This window comes from Neophocaena asiaeorientalis, unplaced genomic scaffold (genome assembly GCF_003031525.2).
Source record: "Neophocaena asiaeorientalis asiaeorientalis breed wild unplaced genomic scaffold, Neophocaena_asiaeorientalis_V1.1 scaffold158, whole genome shotgun sequence".
NCBI classification, from domain to species: domain Eukaryota; kingdom Metazoa; phylum Chordata; class Mammalia; order Artiodactyla; family Phocoenidae; genus Neophocaena; species Neophocaena asiaeorientalis.
In genome coordinates, this window is record NW_020174917.1 from 3874050 (window position 1) to 3893000 (window position 18951).

General features: G+C 33.9%; 2 pseudogenes; one reads left to right on the forward strand and one right to left on the reverse strand.

Moving 5' to 3' along the window:
• Positions 1–4365: 4365 nt before the first annotated feature.
• On the reverse strand, positions 4366–5121 carry LOC112410037 (60S ribosomal protein L7a pseudogene; annotated as a pseudogene).
• Positions 5122–14644: 9523 nt separating this feature from the next.
• Positions 14645–14757, forward strand: LOC112410056 (uncharacterized; annotated as a pseudogene).
• Positions 14758–18951: the final 4194 nt, after the last annotated feature.

Here is an 18951-nt window from a genome sequence, read left to right on the forward strand (position 1 = left end):
AAACTGCTTTCTTCAACTGTATGAATTTTTCATTATTTTTATCTCTCTATAATGCAACCATTTGACTTACTAAAGTAGATGAAAAATTAAACAAAAATATCCCAAAGCTGTAAATTATATTAAGATTTATTTTGTTCACCTACTTCTTCCTGAAAAAAAAGAAGAGAAAAACTACATATGCATGCATAATGATTAAATCAAAATATGACTGATAGGGAAGATGACCCATGTGTTTTCCTTTCTGTAAGAGAGTACTGTTAAAGAATAAGCCAAGTGTGATCAGATATCTATATAAAATAAGTATTATTACCATCATTATTATCAGCATAGTTATATTTATATGGGAGTTATCTGGTGGGATGGACACACAACTAATGAGGTGGTTATATCCCTTTGGGATTGTAGTGTGGTAATAATGTAAAGGAATTATATTTTCTAAAACATTTACTGTTTTTGTTTATAAGAAACTGCATTAAATTTACAATAGGAAAAAACAAAAAAGATGAATTGTCTTATGTGTAGCTATAGTTAATTAATCTAATTAACTTCTGAAGTGCATTCTCTTTTATCATTTTGCAAATATTAAATTTCCACATACAAGTACTAAAACAAATTCTACTGCTATAAAATGGTTAGAAATTACTTCAGATAATATTTAGATAAAAGATTTCATTTTATTTTCTGTTATTTCTTGGACACTCTTCCAAATACAATGTGATTATTATTTGTCAAGTTTTACATGATGTTCACTTTAAGTATGTGTATATGTATAAGTGCATGCATGTAATATTTTCATTTCTTTCTTTTTCTTTTATTCCATGATCCACATAACTGTAGCATAATTTCATTACATTGCAGTGAAAAGAAATAGTCAAATGAATATGTTATCAAAATGTACTATACTAACATTTTATATCATATATAGTATTTAAGAATTTAGAAGATTCTTTTAAATATTTTCTGTCTCCTCTCAAATCAATGGTTTATATTTTACCTATCTCTGCAACTTTTCTGTAAATCCATGCTTATATCTTTAAATCTTCTCTACCTGACTGCCATTGCATTCATTATCTGCAATATAATAAAAAATACATAGCTTATGTAGTAAAGTTTTTAATCTAATAGACCTTGCAGTGGAGGAAAGGACTCCAGTGAATGCCTAGCATATATACGAATATAATTACAAATGTGATTTTTTAAAAATTAAATTCAAGATTAGAACTCCAAAACTTTAAGCTGAATGTTCTTTCAAAGATGGAACAGAGGTCTGAAAAATGAATGAATGTAACTTAGGGTTGAAAACACAGGTTATTTTAAATCTGAGTAAAGTTATGGACATCAGGACTATTTACTTGCAAATGTGTCAGTTATTTATATACCTTTTTTTTTTTTTTACTTTTTTTTCTTCTTATCCAGTACATGAATGTGTTGTATATTTTCAGTTCGTACTTCTGTGACTGGAAAAATATGCAAGTGCCAAAGTTGGTATACCATATAAAATTTACATTTCCCATTGAGCAAAATTATCAGAAGTTCATAATTTTTTAAGAACATAGATTATTAGGGGAAAACTTTAAAAAAGAAAGTTTTTTCTTCCAATTTTTATGGTTGCACAGTGCATTTATTTTTAATTTGTTGAAACAATCTTGTGAGGCAAGAGTATGTCCAGTATCTTCATTACATGTTATTTCTCAAACTTTATGTGAGTATGTGATGTGGGGTTTTCTTTTTATGTACCTCTATTTTGTTTGCTTTTGTGGTTAAAAACACGTAACATAAGATCTGCCCTCTTAATTTTTAAGTGTATCAAACAGTATTGTTATCTGTAGTCACAATGTACCTATAATCCTGTATTAATTGTACAGCAGATCTCTAGAAGTTATTCACCTTGCACAACTGAAACTTATTGAACAGCAATTTCTTGTTTCCGCCTTCCCCCAATGCCAGGCAACCACCATCTTACTCTCTGTTTCTATTAGTGTGACTATTTTAGATACCTCATATAATTGAAATCATGCAATATTTGTCCTCCTGTGACTAGTTTATTTCACTTAGCATAATGTCCTACAGGTTCATCAATGCTGTTGCATATGGCAGGATTTCTTTCCATTTTAAGGCTGAATAATATTTTATTTTTTTCTATATACTACAGTTTCTTTATCCATTTATCCATCTACAGACATGTTTCCATATCTTGAATCTTGTGAAAATGCTGCAGTAAACATAGGAGTGCATATATCTCTTCAAGTCCCTGATTTCAGTTCTTTTAAATGTATACCCAGAAATGGGATTGCTGGATTATATGGCAATTGTATTTTTAATTCTTTTAGGAACTTCCATACTGTTTTCCATAGTAGCCACAACATTTTACATTCCTACCAACAATGCACAGGATTCTCATTTCTCCACATCCTCACCAACACTTATCTCTTGTTTTTTTGACAATAGCTATCCTAACAAGTGTGAAATGATATCTCACTGTGGTTTTGATTTGTGTTTCTGTGATGATTAGTAATGTTAAATATCTTTTCATATACCTGTTGGCCATTTGTATATCTTTTTTGCAGAAATGTTTATTCAAGTCCTTTGCTCATTTTTTAATTGGATTATTTCTTATTTTGCAATTGAGTTGTAGGAGTTCCTTACATATTTTGGATATTAGCCCCTTATCAGATATATATTTTGCAAATGTTTTCTTCCATTCCTTTGGTTGCCTTTTCAGTCTGCTGATTGTTTCCTTTGTTCTGCAGAATCTTTTCAGTTTGGTATAGTCTTACTTGTCTAATTTTTGTTGTCTAATTTTGGTGTCATATCCAAGAAATCATTGCCACAACCAACATCATGAAGATTTTCCCTAATTGTCTTCTAGGGGTTTTAGAGTTTCAGGTTCTATGTTTAAATCTTTAAAACATTTGGAGTTGATTTTTGTGTATGGTGTAAGATCAGGTTCCAATTTCATTTTTTGCTTGTAGCCATCCAGTTTTCCCAGCATCATTTATTGAAGAGACTGTACTTTCTCCATTGTGTATTTTTGGCACCCTTGTTGAAGATCATTTGACTGTATATGCATGCGATTATATCTGAGGTCTTTATTATGTTACATTGGTCTATACGTCTGTCTTTATGCCAGTATCATACTTTTCAATTACTGTATCTTTGTAATATAATTTGAAATCAGGAATGGTGATCCCTCTCGGTTTTGTTCTTCTTTCTCAGGGTTGCTTTGGCTAAGAGAAGTCTTTTGGGGTTCCATATGAATTTTAGGATTATTTTCTTTTACTTCTGTAAAAAGTACCATTGGGATTTTAATAAGTATTGCATTAAATCTGTAGATTATTTGGGTAGTATGGACATTTTAACAATATTAAGTCTTCTAACCCATGAACATGAGATGTTTTTCCAATTATTTACTTCTTCTTTAATTTCTTTCATCTATGATTTGTAAATAGGATTGTCTTCTCAAGTTCCTTTTTGGATCATTTGTTTTCAGTGTATAGAAGTGCAACTGATTTTTGTATGTTGATGTTGTGTACTGCAACTTTAGTGAATTCACTTATTAATTCTCATAGTGTTTGTGTGTGTGTGTGTGTGTGTGTGTGTAATTTTTAGGATTTTCTACAATGATGATTTATATGTCCCAAAACAATTTAATATCAGATAATCATTTGACTAGGATAAACATTATTTTATACATATTTCTTCTTTGTGAATTGTCCAATCATAATCATGTCATTTGCACAATTAATGTATATTTCATAGCATTTATTTGTTATAGTGTATTACTTAGGTTGAATATTATTTCTTTATCTTATACTAAAAAAAACCTTTCTCTAATTTTTATCTGCCTCATGTTTTGCTTTATGGTGTTATTAAATATATCAGATCATTAAAATGCTAGTCTTCTTAAAATTACTTATATATTATATTATGGTTTCTTTCTTTGAAAATATTCTCATAAAAACTGTTTCTATTCCCATGTGATAGTCTCTAAGTAAGGTTTCCAATAATTCATTTTTTCTCTATATGCATGCCACTGGTCGCACCAAAAGGTAGTCTTTCTCCTCCTCTTAAACCTTGGTTGGCCTTGTGACTTCCTTTGCAGTGCTGAAGGGATAATCTGGACCTCTCAAGACTAGGCCTATCATGTACCATTAGTTTTGTTACCTTTGATGGTGGCCAGAACTACAGGCAGGAGACTTTCAGTCAAAACTAGTTAGGCAGAGAGGAAATTATTTTGGACGTTGAAGAAAGAGGAAAATATTATGAATTGGTGGAGCAGTTAGAGGAGATATAGAATGTGTCAATACCTGACAAACTTGTGAATTTGGTATAGATGATTTTTGGTACGAAATTTAAAACTGCAAATTAACTTTTTGTACCTACCTGTGTGAAGGTGATAGTGGTATAGGTATTCCTGTGGACTAGACTTCCCAGCTGGCCTTCCCCTTGATAATGCAGTCAGTAACTCTATCCTATGACACATGGAAGGCAGATAGACTGCCAGCTCCATGGGATCCATGTCATGTGCAATCAGTACCTTCTGAGTCTTCTTGTTCTCCACCAAAATGGTAGCACTGTTAACCTCTGCTCGAAAAACAGGTGGCCACTGAGAGGGGAAATTCCCTTTGCTTGCAGTTTTCTTCTCAGCCTTGGCAAACAGTCTCTGCTCCTTCTCTTGCTTTATCTCTGATATGTATTTATCGGCCAGCCTAAGCAGTTGAGAAGCTATTTGGTGGCACAAGGCCTGGGTGAACTGGTTAAACATGGGAGGCACTTTTAGCTGCTTATGGTGGATAGCCCTTTGCCACCACAACTGGATGGAGCAGGGGCATTTTACAAAGCAGGTGAGGGCCCTTTGGGGCTAGATGTCCTGTCAAATGCCAAATTATCGGGTCTTTTCTTAAACAGGGGATTTACCACGTTCTTGACCTCCTGCTTCTTCATGACAGCAGGCACCAGGGCTGCTTTCTTCCCCGTGGCCTTCTATCCCGTTGGTATCTTGGGCAGCTGGAAGAAAAGTTGTATTCTAATATATAGATGATTTATTTGGAAATTTGAAAAATAACTCTGAATTTTTAAACTTCCTTGTTTGTATAATTTAACATCAATATTTTGATTCATTTTGGATTTATTGATCTTATTTTTCCTAATATTTTGTTTCTTATATTTAAAAAATTCTACATTTTTTTTTCAAATTCTATATATTAAATTTTCCAAAGGTAATAAATTATAAATTAGTGGTCTGGCTCAACACTGCAATCCTTTTTCTCTCTCTCTTTACACACACTGTATATGTATATTTTAATTAATAAATAACATTTTAATTTTTATTTAAATATTACTCATAGAATTATGGCCTTGATGCCTGCTGTTGCATTGAACCAGTCTTGCATAATTTTTTTTTGTTACATATTTGAAATGATTTAAGGTAGATTGTTCATATTTACATATGTTCAGTAAAATTAAAAACACAACTCTATGCAACATTTTATTAAAGTAAATCACAATCTTTTGTCAATGCCTGCATATTTTCTACATAATGCCTGCAAGTTTTCAACAAGGGAAACTTTCTGATGTATTTGAATTTTCTCCTTTAGGTAATGGTCAGTATGTTACAGTGTCAATTTCAAACCAAAATCAGTACGTCTGTGGTCCATAGATAATTTATATATCAATTTATCAGTTACTTGGAGTGAAAAGAGAATATCTTCTTGGAATGAAAGATAACTACTGATGATAATTGTTATGTACTATAGACATAGAATTTTAAACCATGCTATCTTGAACAATGCTATTGTATTACAATATAGATTTACTGTGGTTCTGGGGAGACCATTAATGACACAAGACTGAAGGATAATTTTTGAGAACTAACTTATGTTCTTCATTGTTTAATATATGTGGAAATGTCACAGTGTCACTTTTTCTTGAATTACATTAGCTATTTTATTAAAATGTTCAATAAGTTCATCCTGAAAACACTGGATGAGGGATATTTTGACTGTCTAAAAATGCTAAAGGGAAGAGTCATTTGGGGAATTGGTTGAAGATGGGACTTAGGAAGACACAGGTCTCACCTATTCCCAGGGACACACCAAAGTTACAGCTACCTGTGGAATAATTCTCTCTGAAGATAATCTGAGGACCAGCAGAACAGCTCTTCCACAACAAACAATAAAAAGGCCACATTGAGTAAGGTAGGAGAGGCAGAGAGGCAGTCTCCACAGGGCCCCTACCAGTAGAGTAGTGACCCACAAGCAGGAGGGATATCACAAAATATCACAAAAAAGGAGCTTCTTCCTGAAGAATGAGGCGCTTGAGTCTCACATCAGGTACCCCAACCCTTGGGAACTGCGCTGGAAAGATGAACCCCCAAAATAACTGGCTTTGAAAAACAATGGGGCTTATGTCCAGGAGACTCAAAAGGCTATAGGAAACTGAGACTCCACTTTTAAAGGGCTCTTCACAGACTCACCCTGGGACCCAGCTCAAAAGCAGCAATTTGGAAATCACCTAGACCATACGTGAAGAAGATTCATTAACTAACCTAAAGTGTCTGTCAGAGGGACAGATGTCTCTTGAAACTCTTTCTGGGGGTGTAATTGCTTGCAGGTGCCATTTTTTTCAATCTCCTACTCTGCTAGCTTGAGGCTGGCAGGTACCATTTATTGATAGTCTCTCTCTACCTTGCTAAGGCTGCTTGCCCTGCCCCAGTGTTACACTATTCCAAAAAATTAAACTGGAGAGAACATTTCCAAACTCATTTAATGGAGGCCTGCATTACCCTGATACCAAACCAGACAAGGATATCACAAAAAATGAAAATTACAGGCCAATATCTCTGATGAACAAAGATGGAAAAATCCTCAAGAAAATATTAGCAAACTGAATTCAAAAATATATTAAAAAGAACATACACCATGATCAAGTGGGATTTATTCCAGAGATGCACGGATGGCTCAACATCTGCAAATCAATCAATATGATACACCATGTTAACAAAATGAAGGATAAAAATTGTATGATCATTCCAGTAGATTCAGAAAAAAAATTGACAAAATTCAACATCCTTTCATGATATAAACTCTCAACCAACTGGTTACAGAAGGAATGTACTTCAACATAATAAAGGCTGTATATGACAAACCCACAGCCAACATTATACTCAACAAGGAAAAACAAAGTTTTTCTTCTATGGTCAGTAACAAGACAAGGATACCACTCTCACCACTTCTATTCAACAGAGTATTGGAAGTCCTAGCCAGAGCAATTAGGCAAGAAAAAGTAATTAAAGTTATCCAAATAAGAAAGAAAGAAGTACAACTGTCACCATTTGTGGATAGAAAACCCTAAAGACTCCACCAAAAATCTGTTAGAACTAATAAGTGAACTCAATACATTTGCAGGATACAAAATCAATATACAGAAATGAAATCTATGGCATTTTTATACACTAGTAATGAATTATCAGAAAGAGAAATTAAGAAAACTATTTCATTTACAACTACATAAAAAAGAAGAAAATACCTAGGAATAAATTTAATCAAGGTTAAAAACTGCACTGAAAACTATAAGACATTGATGAAAGAAACTAAAGAAGTAACAAATAAGTGGAAAGATGTTCCATGGATTGGAAGAATTAATATTGTTAAAATGTTCAAACTACCCAAAACAATCTGCAGATTCAGTGTACTCCCTTTCAAAATTCCAATGGCATATTTCACAGAACTAGAACAAATAATTCTAAAATTTGTATGGTTTATAAAAGATCCCAAATAGCCAAAACAATCTTGAGAAAGAAGAACAAAGATGAGGTATCAAGTTCCTGATTTCAAACTATACTACAAAGTTATAGTAATCAAAAGTATGGTATTGGCATGACAACAGAAACACAGATCAGTGGAACAGAACAAAGAGCCCAGACATATATGGACAGTTAATTTCCAACAAAGGATCCAGGCATGGACAATGGTGAAAGGACAGTCTGTTCAATAAATGGTGTTGGGAAAACTTGACATGCAAAAGAATGAATCTAGGCTACTTTCTTACACCCTACAGAAAAATTAACTTAAAAAGGATTGAATACTTGAATATAAGACCTGAAACCATAAATTCTTAGAAGAAAACTTATGTGGTAAACTCCTTGACATTGGTCTTAGTGATTATTTTGGGAGGTATGAATCTAAAGGCAAGGGAAACAAAAATAAACATAAGCTGCTACATCAAACTAAAGGGCTTCTGTACATTGAAGGAAATCATCAACAAAATGAAAAGGCAACCCACGGAATGGAAGAAAATAGTTGCAAATCATAACCTTGATAAGGGGTTAATATCCAAAATATATTTAAGAAAACAAAACAGTCAGGCATCTCAACAACAAAAAAAGAAACAGCCCATTGAAAATATGGGCAGAGGATCTAAATAGAAATTTTTTCAAAGAATACATACAAATGGCCAACAGGTACATGAAAAGATGTTCAACATCACTAAATACCAGGGAAATACATATCGAAACCACAATGAGATAACATCTCACACCTGTTAGAATGGCTGTTATCAATAAGATAAGAAATAACAAATGTTGAAGAGGATGTGGAAAATAGAGAAATCTCATATACTATTTGTTGGAATGTAAACTTGTATAGCCACCATTGAAAATGATTCGGAAATTTCTCAAAATTTAAAAATAGAACTACCATATGATCAAGCTTTTCCATTTCTGGATATTTACCTGGAAAATGTGAAAACACTAATTTGAAAAAATATATACATCCATGTTCATTGCAGCATTATTTACAATAACCAAGATAAGGAAACAAGCTAAATGTTCATAAATGGATGCATAGATAAAAAAGATGTGAGCCATATATATATATATATATATATACACACACACACATATACATGTAATGGAATACTACACAACCATAAAAAGAAGGAAGTCTTGTCATTTGCAACAAAATGGAAGGACTTTGAGGGTATTATACAATGTGAAATAACTCAGAGAAAGACAAATACCATATGTTTTCACTTATATGTGGAATCTGAAAACAAACAGACAAAACAAATCAAAAACAAACTCATAGATACAGAGAACAGACTGGTGGTTACCAAAGGAGAAGGAGGTTGAGGGGTGGCAAAAGCATAGGGAGTCAGTTGTATGGTGATGGATGATAACTAGTAGACTTTTGGTGGTGTTCAATTTGAGGTGTATCCAAATATCAAATTATAATATTATACACCTGAAACTAATATAAGGTTATATACCAATTTTAACTCAATTTTTTAAAAAAAGTAATTTGGCAAAGGATTATCAAAATAGAAAGACAACCTGAAGGATTTAAGGTAAATCCCAAAGTGACAAACATATAGCTACAGTTTTATTTCTGCCTATATGCCAAACTGAAAATGGAGATGTATACTGATTAAACTACTGAAGAGCTTACACACTAAAATTTCTTCAGGCTGTTGTTATACTACAATGAATGCCCACAGTTCAAAACACATTATAATGTACTTGGAAAATTCTTCCTATCATATAATATATTGATAGTGAGTGAGATATATATATATATTTGTATTTTATTTATTTCTATGCCACAGATTTGGATATAGCTAAAAATGACAAAATTAGTATTAGGATTCAAATATATAAAAAATAAAATGGGGCTTCCCTGGTGGCGCAGTGGTTGAGGGTCGGCCTGCTAGTGCAGGGGACATGGGTTCGAGCCCTGGTCCGGGAAGATCCCACATACTGCGGAGCAACTAAAACCCGTGGGCCACGACTGCTGAAGCCTGCACTCTAGAGCCTGTGCTCTGCAACAAAGAGAGGCCACTGCCATGAGAGGCCCGGGCACTGCAGCGGAGAGTGGCCCCCACTCACTGCAACTAAAGAAAGCCCGTGCACAGCAACGAGGACCCAACACAGCCAAAAATAAAATAAATATTTAAAAACAGAAGTTACCTTTCTTGCCCTTTCAAATGATATCTTATTGGAAGAGGATGTGAATACATTCAGAGGTAATATAATATGCATTTCATTATTCACAAAATTCCAATAAATTATGTATCTTTCCTCTAATGTGACATTAGCTTCTTAATGAAATGAAGCACATCTTTCTGTGCAAATATGTAGAACAAATATCTGATACTTGTTAGGTTTTATATTTTTTATTAACTAATTTAAATGAGTAATTTTTATGGTTAAATAGTGACTTTTATACATACATAATCAAGAAATTCCAACATTCACAGGACTGGATTTCAGAATTTTAGGATCAATGACTACTTCTCTCCATTTCCCCCCGTTATAATGGGAATGCCTGTAGATGTTCCCATGTGACTGTTCAACTGCTGCATGTTGATTTGTTGGGGAGGGGCTGGAAAACTTCTCTCTATATTTTACAGTTAACTGGTTTCTTTCATTACAGAGAACTACACACAAAGAGCCTCGTCCATATCTAGATCCAATCTTGTTAGGTGATAAGATTATAGACTTAGAGCAAAATCTTTAATGGAATCAGTGTCTCGTGAATGTCTCATTAGAAGGAGAATCAATGTATTTTGCATGTGGGAAGGATATAAACAACTAGAGTCCAGAGGGTGATCTGTGGGGAACAGATGCTAGGGTTGCACACATGATCTCTAGCTCTTGTTGTTCACATCCTTGTGTGATCCTCTTCTGAGTGTGGACAGGGCCTATGACTTGCTGGTAACGAGTGGAATAAGGCAAGATGATGGGTGCATGTTTTTACATGTTCACGATTAGGTTATGTAAGGCTGTAAACTGTGTTGCTACAATAATTTCTCTTCCTTGCTGGTTTTGCAGAAGGAAGCTGCCATGTTGTGTGTGAGTTGCATGGCAAGTTGCTAAAAGTGGCTTCCAAGGAACCCCCAGCAAGAAAATGGGGTTTTTAGTTCCACAGCCTTCTAAGTAACTGAATCCTGCCCACATGAAAGCTTAGAAGTGGATCATTTCCGAGTAAAGTGTCAGATGAGACCACAGCGTCAGCCAACACAGTAATTGCATCCTTATGAGAACTTGAATTAACTAAGTCATGCCCAAACTCTTAAAGCTTTACACACTATGATATAATAATAATGATAATGTGTTGTCATAAACACTAAGTCTGTGTTAATATTGTTATGTCACAATAGATAACTAATACAGAGGAATTTTATAATGATTCAGAAATCATTCTTAATCTCCAGATTGCCATCATGGAGAAAAAACACAATTATTTCAATCAAATCTCTTCTTTCACTTCTTAGAAAATTATATTGAAAGGCAAATGATCCTAACTAAAATACTATATTTCATGTCTCAAAACAATTACTCCAGCCATTTTGTGATATGGGTACTTCTTGATTGGAAAAACAAAAATAATCAGTTATACTGGGGAAGATATTTGACTGACATGTAAAAATTGAATAGGCAGAAGGAAAATGGTATATAATGTTCCATTATATTCAAGCAGGAATATTCTTATGGAGAAGTGATTGAAAGGGAAGAGTGTCATGATGAAGATGCTGTACTAATAGGCTGTTTACACCCTCTGTTTTGATATATAGTCATACTAATGTTTACAAAATATAGGCTATAACTTCTCTTTCCTCAATAAACCAAAGATCTTCCCAAGTTGTATTTTCAATGGTCATGTGACACAAGTTATAGAGGCATGTGATCAATGGAGGCTGATTCTTTAAAGATTTAAGACCAATTCCCATAATTCAATCCAAGTTCAAAAGGGAGGGAGAGGATCATAAATAATCAATTAAGTGACTACTAGAAATAGCCCTTAAAGATACATCAACACAAAAATACCTTTCACAATGTGGCATGGGGAAATAAATACACTACATTAGGTGGAAGTAGTTTGAAGTAATTTATGGTTTTTGAAGTCTAGATCAGTTAGATAACAAATTGCAGGATCCTCCACTTTGCTGTGTGAAACTTGGGCAACTTTTTCAACACATTGTGAGAATTTTATCTTTATGTATAAAATGAGGATATAATCCATCATATAGGGTGATTGTGGTTCCTTGAGTAAATGAATGAGAATGCACTGTGTGCCATAAAATAACATCACTAATTAAAACCATTATTGTTATCATTAGTTCTGCTTCTGCCACTAATCAGTGGTGAGAAACTAAGAGTGTGATTTTCTGAAATTCATTTATGTGTAGGAGAAATGATGATGTTGTAATTAATACTGCTAATAATCTGTACCAACTATTGATTATTTTAACGAATGATGTCTTTCTGGTCATGGAAAATAAATGACCAACATTCAGTTTTTCCCTTAAAGTTATACTAAAAGTTTCTTCTATAAGGAAATATAACATGTTAAAAGTCTAATTTACAAAGGCATTAACTTACAAAATGCTTTTTTATTTGATATTATTTTAACTATTACATGGCTTTATGCCATTTCATGGTTTTGATTAAATCCTGAGTCAATAATTTTTGATAGCCTTTGATAAGACTACAAGTTTCCTTAATCCTTGTGAACATTGGAAGATGGGAAAATGTATCCAGCTGGACCTTGCCTCAATGAATTATCTTCTATATAATCAAGCATTAAGTAATCATAATAAAAATATTTAAAGACTTATATATGTTTGGGGAAAAATGTTTTTTTATACCCATCTTGTAAAGTGAACCTGGAGGGACATTTTCCCCTATCTTGCAGTAGCAAAATAAATAAAATTATGCACAATAATACAAAAACAGTGTGGGCAATTTGTGTGTGTATATAACAATTATATTTTTACATTAAAAATTTTTTTGAAACAACCTCAAAGTTAATAAGTGTGGCAAGTACATCACAAATAACTTTTTTCTGAATCATCTAAGAGTAAGCTGCTGACATGATACCCAATCACTCACAAAAAATGTTTGTATATATTTCTTCCAATCATGTTCTAGAGAACCACAATGTAAACATGAAGATCAGGAATTGATATTAATATATTACTACCATCTACTCCTGAGACCATTCAAATTTCTCCAATTATTCTAGTAATATCCATTAAAATAAAGGGGTAAAATCCAGAATTACACACATGCATTTATTTTCTATGTCATTCTGATTTTATTCATTTGGAACAGTTCTCAGGTTTTCCTTGACTTTCATGACCTTGACACTTGGGCATATTAAAAACCAGTTGTTTTTGATAATGCCCTTCTATTTGGGATTCTCAAATATCTCATCATAATTCAATTCAGATTAAGTATTTTGGGCAGGTTTAACAAAGAAGTGATGCCGTGTCCTTCCCATCCAATCCTGTAATGGCACACCATTTAAATTTGTCTCATTACTTGTTTACTTATTTTGACTTTGAGCACTTGATTAAGATGACACATACTAGTATTATCCATTCTAAAATTCCTCCTTTTTTCCTCTCTTTTATTTTTTTTTCCCTTTCTTTTTATATATATAAGTACTGGGATGGAGATAGTCTGAGACTTCATCAAACATCTATTCACTAATTTATATTAGTGTAGACTCATGAGTTCTTATTTTAGTTAATCAGGTATAATCCATTAATATCATCATTTTGACATTTAAGTTTTTTACAGTGAGGATCTCTTTAAATGGACTTACATATCCTTTGGCATGCACTCATCATTCTTTGAACTCTTCTTTATTTTCTGGCCTAGAAAATACCCCATTGGGATCTCATTTTGTATTTTCCTTAACCCACTACTAAAATGAGTCATTTCTCAATGGAATTCTAGGTTATTTTAACGGAGAATAGAGTACAGAAAAGATTTTAGTGCTAGGTGTGTTCATTGTTATTGGTATGTCACTTCTCATAGGAACATTGTAGTAGTTAGAGCCAGAAATACACACACACACACACACACACATTTATTTCTATATCCATCTCAATAGGTTAAAATCTCTGAGTTTACAATATCTCTAATTTAAATCCAATAACATAGGGTTGATTTTCATTTTCTCCATTTCTACGCAGTCTCCTCTTGCATGCCCTTCTCATACTTAGGTATTATATACTAAGCCAGGCTTCAGCCTCCCCAAGAAGATACCCTTCTTACGCTGCTCTAAATCCAATACTCTAGCCTGGGCAGCTGCTGTCACCTCTGCCCCCCTGCCCAAGATTGAGTTCTAATCCTGTTCTGGTACCAATAGCCCTTGCTGGGCTGTCTGTTTCCTTTGAACACCATCCTCACTCTACTTACTTAGCCTCTGACTCTGGATTGTGGAGCACCTTGATCCCTTATCAACACAACACACACACACATAAGCACCTGTCTTGCTCATCCCCACCTACTGTTTGTGACTGGAGTAATCAGGAAGGGAAATAGGTGTGGAAAAGGAAGAATAAATACAGTTTATTTCAATATGTTGCATCACATGTTAGAATAACAAAATCCCAGAATGAGCCAAATTTCAAATCTCACAAAAACAAACTCTTGTACATAGCACAAACTCTGTGACATACTGTCTATGACTATTGAACATTTTGAAGAATGGTATCCTAAAAATGTATCTATTTTAAACTCATTACATGTTCATATTATTGGGTTAAATGTTTATTGTTATCTTAAATAAGTTTCTTGTGTCATAAGATTAAAAACTCAAATTGTTTGATATAAGAAATTCAGAGTGTTACAGTAGTGCTCACTTCAGCAGCACATATACTAAAATTGGAACGATACAGAGAAGATTGGCACTAGCACGGCCCCTGCGTGAGGATGACATGCAAATTCGTGAAGCGTTCCATATTTTTTACCAATAGCATTTTTCACAGAACTAGAACAAAAAATTTCACAATTTGTATGGAAACACAAAAGACCCCGAATAACCAAAGCAATCTTGAGAAAGAAAAACGGAGCAGGAGGAGTCAGGCTCCCGGACTTTAGACTATACTACAAAGCTACGTTAATCAAGACAGTATGGTAGTGGCACAAAAACAGAAATATAAATGAGTGGAACAGGATAGAAAGCCCAGAGATAAACCCATGCACCTATGGTCAACTAATCTATGACAAAGGAGGCAAGGATATACAATGGAGAAAAGACAGCCTTTTCAATAAGTGGTGCTGGGAAAACTGGACAGCTACATGTAAAAGAATGAAATTAGAACACCCTCTAGGACCATACACAAAAATAAACTCAAAATGGATAAAAGACCTAAATGTAAGGTCAGACACTATAAAACTCTGAGAGGAAAACATAGGCAGTACACTCTATGACATAAATCACAGCAAGATCCTTTTTGACTCAGCTCCTAGAGAAATGGAAATAAAAACAAAAATTAAAAAATGGGAACTAATGAAACTTAAAAGCTTTTGCACAGCAAAGGAAACCATAAACAAGATGAGAAGACAACCCTCAGAATGGGAGAAAATATTTGCAAATGAAGCAAATGACAAAGCATTAATCTCCAAAATTTACAAGCAGCTCATGGAGCTCAATATCAAAAAACCAAACAACCCAATCCAAAAATGGGCAGAAGACCTAAACAGACATTTCTCCAAAGAAGATATAGATTGCCCACAAACACATGAAAGAATGCTCAACATCACTAATTATTAGAGAAATGCAAATCAAAACTACAATGAGGTATCACCTCACACCAGTCAGAATGGCCATCATCTGAAATCTACAAACAATGCTGGAGAGGGTGTGGAGAAAAGGCAACCCTCTTGAACTGTTGGTGGGAATGTAAATTGATAAGCCACTATGGACAACTGTATGGAGGTTCCTTAAAAAACTAAAAATAGAACTACCATACGACCCAGCAATCCCACTACTGGGCATATACCCTGAGAAAACTGTAATTCAAAAAGAGCCATGTACCACAATGTTCACTGCAGCTCTATTTACAATAGCGAGGACGTGGAAGCAAACCTAAGTGTCCATTGACAGATGAATGGATAAAGAAGATGTGGCACATATATACAGTGGAATATTACTCAGCCATAAAAAAGAAACAAAATTGAGTTATTTGTAGTGAAGTGGATGGACCTAGAGTCTGTCATACAGAGTGAAGTAAGTCAGAAAGAGAAAAACAATTACTGTATGCTAACACATATATATGGAATCTGAAAAAAAAAAATGGTTCTGAAGAACCTAGGGGCAGGACAGGAATAAATACACAGACATAGAGAATGGACTTGAGGACACAGAGAGGGGGAAGGGTAAGCTGGGACAAAGTGAGAGAGTGACATGGACATATATATACACTACCAAATGTAAAATTGAAAGCTATTGGGATGCAGCCACATAGCACAGGGAGATCAGCTCGGTGATTTGTGACCACCTAGAGGGGTGGGATAGGGAGGGTGGGAGGGAGATACAAGAGGGAGGAGATATGGGGTTATATGTATATGTATGCCTGATTCACTTTGTTGTAAAGCAGAAACTAACACACCATTGTAAAGCAATTATACTCCACTAAAGATGTTAAAAAAAAGTGTTACAGTAAATCATAAGTTATGTATTAAAGTTATATTTTAATTCACATAATTTTAATGCTAAAGTATTAGTATGAGATATAATCATATGTAAACATATTCCGCTATAAAATATCAAATTAAGAAATAGAGTAAAAAAATCAATATTATATATATACTGTCAGTGCAGATTGAGTCAAAGGTCTTTCATGACCATGTAACAATATTAGTGAATTTATTTCTGAGGTTTATATTCTGTTATACTGATGTATATGTCTATATCAGAACTAGTCTATATGATGTTAAATTGGGTAGACTTGTAAAATAGCTGTTTATACCACAAAACCATTACAATATGCTAAGAATTTTTAAATGAGTAAAGATAGCGTGTGGATTACTAATCATGGGAGAATAACAATAATGTTGACCAGTGATAAAGATAATTTAAGAAATTGTAATTGACAACAAAATGTTTAGGTTAAATCAAACCACATCCAACCTCACTCAGAATAAGCAGTTTTATACTAGGCTTGTATCTACTATAAGATGAGAAAATACAGAAGACAAAATTGAAAATTTTAAATAGCAACAGTATATAATAGAAAGATACAACACTCAATACAGACATCTTCTGGGGAAACAATTAAGATTCCAAAACTGAAGTACATAAGAAGGGGACTTGTCCACCTGGATGGTGGATATAAAAATTGCCAAGGAGGGGAAAGGGAAGCTGAGACGAAGTGAGAGAGTAGCATTTGATAAATTTTACATTTACCAAATGTCAAATTGATGGCTAGTCGGAAGCTGCTGCATATTACAGGGAGATCAGCTCGATGCTTTGTGATGACCTAGAGGGGTGGAATAGGGAGTTTGGGAGGGAGGCTCAAGAGGGAGGGGATATGGGGATATATGTATACATACAGCTGATTCACTTTGTTCTACAGCAGAAACTAACACAACATTGTAAATCAATTATACTCCAATAAAGATGTAAAAAAAATAAAATTGCCAAGAAAGACGTGAAATTTTTGGCTTTGGTGCTATGGTTCATTAAACATATCTGAAGTCTCAGCTGATTTAATATGAAAACCCTAGCTCTCTATGTCTTATGGTAAAATCATACCTGCAGTGGGGGAAACTAAGAATTATGAACTTCAAGTTATGAATAAAATTATACAAAATATTGCACACCCATTAATTAATATAAATAATAAAATCTGACAGAATTAAGTGTTAGAATCTGACTCTAGATGCTACATAACTGGTAGGATTTTAAGTGACTTCTATTTCTGAAGGTTGAAAATGCCACATACCCTACAACCCAAAATTTCTGTTTGCCAATATATACCAAGGGGAAACTTTTCCATATGTACTCTGGGATACATTCCCAAGAATGCTCAGAGCACTACTTTTCATAACAAATTTCAGAAAACAAACTTGATTTCACTGGTGGGAATATGGATGTATGAGCAAGACAGAATATTATGTGGCTGGAAATGATTGAATTAGGGTAAAAATAATATAGATAAATCATAGAAATGTAATAGTAACTGGAAAAACAAATGACCCAGGAATGTGCATAAAGAGTGATATCCACTTTCTAAGTTAAAAAAAATAATAATGTGTGAGTGTGGGTGTGTATCTGTGTGTGTATGTGCATATGTTGTTTTTAATAACACAATAGATGCTTTAAAACTGTATAACAATGATTGTGAGATTCAGGATGGTTTCTCAGATGAAATGCTGGGGGATAATGGTGCCCATGGAGCAAACAGGTCAAATTTCCCAGTAGATTTACTGGCATTTATTAACTAATGAAAACAAGATAACCAATGTGAGAAAATAAATATAAAAAGACCATGCAAGAATTTAAAAGATTGCAATAATTCTAATTCTATGTAACTATGTTAAAAAAAAAGTATACCCATTTGTGTTAGAACATTTGTAACAAATGCAGTCCCAGAGTACTAATCAGGTTTTTAATAGTAGCTTTGTTTTTATCTTCAGTGTTGAAAAATTAAAAGTTTTTAAGAAAATCTGAAGTATCTTAATGTGAAGAATGTTTAACTAAGTCATCAACCAATTTTAAATTTTGGAGGAAATGTAATTTCTGAAACTAAAGCACATGCTTTAATAATTATTTAAGCAGAATGGGTGTTGGGTTTGAGTGGAGTTAGTAGGGCATCCATGCAGAGATAAGTGACAGTGACTGCTGCAGTGTGAAGTGTGAGGGGGAGAGAAGTGAATCAGTGCAGGGGTGCAAACTGGCCTGGGGTTATTGCTGAATTGGTGATTCCACATAGGAAGTTAGGGGTACAAGTTCAGCAATGGGGTGTTAGTGTCCAGTCAGTTTGAAGAAGGAGGCTTCCATGCATTTTCCAAGCTGGAGTTGATGAGGAGAGAATTTGCACGGTAGATGTGACTTGTTGTGGGATGTCACAGTTCAAGGAGAGTCAGGTGTTTAGATAGTGGTGGTGGAGTGGCAGAATCCCAACAAGAACCCAGATACATTGAGCAGGGTGTCC